The sequence below is a fragment of the Vombatus ursinus genome, unplaced genomic scaffold (assembly GCF_900497805.2).
Source record: "Vombatus ursinus unplaced genomic scaffold, bare-nosed wombat genome assembly UNPS02014837.1, whole genome shotgun sequence".
NCBI classification, from domain to species: Eukaryota; Metazoa; Chordata; class Mammalia; order Diprotodontia; family Vombatidae; genus Vombatus; species Vombatus ursinus.
The window spans coordinates 10,525,822-10,531,636 of NW_020954615.1; positions in this window are offsets into that span (position 1 = coordinate 10,525,822).

Below are 5,815 nucleotides of genomic sequence, written 5' to 3' on the forward strand. Positions count from 1 at the left end.
CCCAGTGATGTTAAGACTGGATGGGAGAAAAAATAAATTTATCTTAATTAGAAATAACTTAAAAAGAAAGACTTAAGGAGTAATTTGTTTCAGCCAGATCTGAAGAGCTATTGTACATTTTTAAATTTAATCTTGGAAACTACATCCAACAATAAAGCCTTTAGAAAGAATGACTTTTGTTGCCTTGCTCAAGGGTAACAGTTCAGTTGAGTAAGAGAGAGTAGGACTTGAGTACCTTGCTGGGCAAAATAAAACATTATCCGAAGGGTCACACAGAAAACAAAGTCTGGTTTCTGACACTATTTGAGAGCAGCAGGGTTTTTCAGAGTGGGAAGGGAATCTTTACATTCCAAACATTTAACTGGGAATTTCCATAAAATTTTATGAAAGTGGGAGGGCCACCCTTTGGAGAGGATTTATTTATTTTCCCCTTTATGATTTTTTATTATTTCTTTTATTTATTTTTCCCTTCTCCAATCCTCCGTCCTTGGCCGTTCTCAATCAATACGACATCAAATGCCGTCTCCCACATAAAGACTCTTCTTATCCTTCCACTTTGCATATTTCCCATTTAAATTACTTGTTATGACTTTTAGGCAATTTGTATTTACTTTTTTATGCACATGTCATTTTTGTTGAATGTAATATAAGTTCCTTGAGGTGAAGGGATTCCCTTTTTTTGTCTTTCTATTCTCAATATCTAGCTGTCTTTCACTTGCTCAGTCTTCAGATATTCAATTGTGATCTACTTGATTTGAGAGTGCTTTCTAACAATGCTGAACTAAATTTATCCATGCCTACCCACCTGGTGTGACTCTTGTCTATATCCTACAGAATCTTGCCACAGAGGGTCCATTCACTGTGCTGGAGGCTTCTCTTAATTTTTCTCGATATCCTCAGAGCACTAGTGGAGCCACCTGGCTGCCCCATTATAACCTCTTATCCTTGCCTTAACATGAGCTCTTCTAATCTGACTCATACAATTCCTTTATGACATCACTTACTCATCTTCTTCAGAGTTCCTCATTGATTTGATTGTGCAGCCCAATCATACCCATCTCTGAACTTCTCCACTGTCTTCTGAGTTATACTAATTCTAGTTTGTTTAGAAGCAGTTATAGTTTATGTTGTGCTACCATTTGGCAACATGATAAAATGTGAGTATGTAAAAAAATATGGATTTTTACTTCCATGAGAATTGTGGAGTCCATAAAGGAACTTCAAAATTTCCCAAGGTAATTCATTCTATTGTTCTCCTCACATTCAATTCTGAGCTGAACACATTGTCTATCTGTCCTGTTGGTCCTATTTTTTCATGCCAAAAGATTAGTTCTACAGGGTGTTCATTCAAAGACTAATTGAAATCTGGGCAATAGAAATTCTTCCTCCACTTGGTCTTTCTTCTTTGTTAATTTACTCTCTCTTTCTTCCAAGAAGCTCTGCAATGTCCTGGGACTTAATGTAATAAGCTCAATGTCATCCACAAATGCACGTATCTGGAGTACCACATCATCCACAGTGAAGAAATCTTCAGAATGGATTTTGCCCCGAGTAGCTTCCAAAAAGAATTGAATATATTCAATGAAGATACATATGCTAGTTTTATGCTTCTTGTTATGCTTATTCTTGAAGGATAGATGAATAATACTATTTTTTTTCTTCTACGGATTCTAGAACTACTTTGATATATGTGTTGGAGTTACCTGTGGTTAAAAAAAAAAGATTATAAGGAGGAGTTTGGTTCTACCAAATCTGATGCATTTTTTAATCAATAGAAAGTACAATAAAATCTCATATTTATTCTCTGCATCTTTCAGTCAATTTTGACTATCATTTATTTTCATTATCTTTGTCTACTGCCTCATTTTCTACTGTCTGCACACATGTCCATGTCTCCTTTATCCTGAAAAAAGCTCTCAATTCATCCTTCCATCTGCTTTATCCTTCTATAACTTTTGCCCTTTGTAACTGAGCTCAAAAAGGCTAGCTAATATAGGTTCCTCCATTTTTTTTTCTCCTCTCACTCTTTTCATAAGCCTTTATAATCTAGCTTCCATACTTATCATTCAACCAAAACTGCTGCCTCCAAATTACTAATGATCAGATCCTTGCCAAGCATCTCTTAATTTAGTGCCTTTCTTAATTAATAATTTACTATTTATTTTTTATATGACTTGTTGTATACATTTCTTAGCATGTTATCTGCCCTAATAGATTGTAAGATCCTTGAAGAAAGGGATTTTCTTTTGCTATTTTATATTCCCAGTATTTAGCGCAGTGCCTGCCATAGAGCAGCACACACACATACATACATACACACACAACACACACACGCACACACACACATATGTATATTGATATGGATATATAATTATTTTGACTATAGAGACTATGTAATATTCAATGTTCTTTGTCGAGGTTTCCTCGTCACTTCCAAATGCTTTCACGAAGTATGTTTTCAATTTGCATTTAGATGACTCAAAAATTTTACTTAAATAAGACAATAGAACTTTCAAATAGTATTTTAAAAACCAAATAATATGTTTTAATTTGTTTTAATTTAGCAATTTAATTTAATTTGTTAATATACAGACTTTCATGACTGGAAGTTAAGTCAATGTCAGTATGTTCAGTGTTGCCAAATAATGACTCTCAGATTTTCTAGGCAAAAGTGACAAGACAAAAAAAATTGAGAAATTCACCAAATTGTACCCAGGAATTTCATGGCATGAGAAGATCAGAGTGTGTGTGTTCTAGTGGAAAGGGAGGATTTGTAGTCAGAGAATGATGGTCCATATCCCAGCTCTTACACTTGCTGGGAACAAGAATCTGGGCAAATCAGTAAATGCCTCTGGATCTCAGTATCTTGATCTGAAAAAAAAAATGAGAGTTGGATGAGCTAATGTCAAGCATGACTTCACATTCTAAGTCCGTGGAAATATAAATGTTATAAAAATGAACAATTTTGAATAATTTTATGAACTGATAAAAAATGAGAGTAGCAGAACCAGGAAAACAATTATACAATAACAAGATTGTAAAAAGAAGAGACTTTGAAATCTATAAGAACTATGATCAATATAATGGCCCACCACGATGCCAGTGGACTAATAATGATATTGCCACTATCTGCTGACAAATAGACAAAGGGGTTGCAGAATGAGTCATACGTACACATGCATAAGCACATACAAGTACATGTATATATACACACACATTATATGTAGCATATATTCTTTGTTTTATGTAATATATGTGTATATGTATGCAGATATATAATGCATTGTATGATTATGTATAATATGTGTATGTGTATATATGTGTGTGTGTATACATAACATGTGTATGGATAGATAGATACATACACACATATATGTTGTTGGAATTTCCTTGGCTGCATATTTGTTACATAGGATTTGTTCTTCTTACCTTTTTTTTTAACCTCCATGGGGAAGGAATGGAAAAGAGTGAACATAGATATCTGTCAATTAAAAAAAAGAAGAGTTTGGGGGAGGGGCACATCTATTTTACTTTGCATGCATGTTCTTATAAGATCACTGTATTGCTAATTTTTCTTATTTTTCCCTTTCTGACAATAGAGCTCTCATGACATGGGATAATTAGGAATTATTTCTAATTTGAAAACAAAACACATATATAAAATTTTAAAATTGGAAAATAAAAGGGAGGTCACATATGAAACCAGAACAGATCATTTAGAGACTAATGTTGGAAACATGGCACTTGAATTGAGGGTAAGCTTCATGCCATGAGTCCCCCATTACCATGGGACTCTGAACAAGAAAAAAATACGCATTTCCATAATTAAGCTTCACAGTTTAATTTGCTACATAAATGCTTCATCATTAGTAAGTTTTTCAGTAGCAAAATGTTAACATCTCAAATCCTCATAGAAAGGTGATCTATTTGGATTAGTAACATGCTAAGTGAAAACAGAGGAAATAATGAAATGTATATTTCATGCAATGAAGTGCTCCCCATCTGCTAACTGCTGGAATAATCTTGAGGAATTGAATAAGTACATTCTACACAACATTCTAGAATATGCAGAAGAAACTGAGAACCGTGAAATTCAAAAATATGAAATGAAAAGAGGATCAGAGGATGAAAAATCTGGAATGTCGTCAACAAATAACAAAACACTCAAGTCCTAAAATTTACCTTGATCTAAGCAAAAAAAAAAAAAGGAATGCAAATTTAAACACACACCTCTGAGCTAGACAACATAGCTTAACAGCTTCTAATAAGACACTAGATGAAATATGACTTCGACATAAGTAAATTGTTGCTACAGCTGTTGCTATTTTAAAATTTAATGATCATTTAAAAAAATCACCACCCCCCATTTGTTTCTCAATTTTTTCTAGTTTTCTCCTAAAGTTGGCTTCAGGTGATATTCCAAAAAGCATGGCATCATCTTGGACTTACACAACAAACACATAAACAAAGATAAATAAATGAATGAACAAATGAAAAAATGTATAGGTTAATGTATATATGGATACACACATGTGTATATATGTGTGTATATATACATATATGTATACACTGTACACGTGCGTATATTATGTGTGTACATGTAGTACACATAGTACATATGATATTACATATCTATATATATATATATACACATATGTTATATATTATTGTTACAGTAATAAATTTCAATATCACTCCTAGAGCAAAGAAGGCTACATCATCTTCTTTACTCTAAAGCATCATTGAGGGGCCATGAAGTCTCTCTAATGACATCAACTAAAGTCTACATTCCACTGCACTTGTTCAAATTGGTAGCTCCCAGAGAATAGCATACTGACTCTATTTAACCAATTAGCACCAACATGCTTTTTCAAAGGGATATTGCCTATAGATATTTATCAAACAGAAGTCACAAATGTTTCTGCTCAACACCTGAGAGCATATTATCAGCTCTACCATCTCATACCCCAGTGAGAGTGGACTCAGACTTAAAGTAGTTGGCCGTATCTGTGCTACTGCTGGGATAGGTAAAGCATTGTTTGGCTTTTGGAGGCTTCTAGCATGAACCCCACCTCTCAGATTCTACTAAAATCTTTCCCTAAATTTAAATCATTGTGCTTCATACAAACTTCAGCTAGGTAGAAAAGAGACTGACCAAATTCCAGGACTTTGGTTATCTAGTCCCTTTATACCATAGTCCTAGCTACGGTATGCAACCAATCAACTGTCTTTATCTTCACCATATGTTTAACAGACCAGAATAAGTACAGAATTTCTGCCCATCTTCCAAATCAGGGATTAGAGCACTTCTTTATCCAACATCAGACCATTCTGAAATTCCACACTCCACAGCTTATTCAATATGGGGAAATGCATGAGCTCTACCATGTTGTTGTTTTTTTTAGTTAAGAAGCATTTGTTAAGTACTAGAGTGTGGCAGGCACTATGCTAAGTGCTGGGTATACAAATACAAATAAAAGAAAATCTTTGCCCTCGAAGATTTTACAAATTAATGGGGGAAGGTGATATACAAAGAAAACTTACAATCAGGGAGAAGAGGAGAAGAGAAGGGTTGAAGGTAAAGGATATGAATGCATGATGTCAAAAGAAGCCCAAAAGCAGTGTAACTGGTGGAAAATGGATTGAAGATTCTACTGGCCCCTCCTTAAGTGGAGGCCTTGGAACTTCCGACTTTTCCCTTCTGTTAGACTGTCCTGTCAGAGAGCAAAAAGTACTGATAAGATGTGAGTACCAGACAAATTCAAACATGCAAGACAGTGAGATTTTCCAATGATAAGTTTCTTGGGGAAAGCAT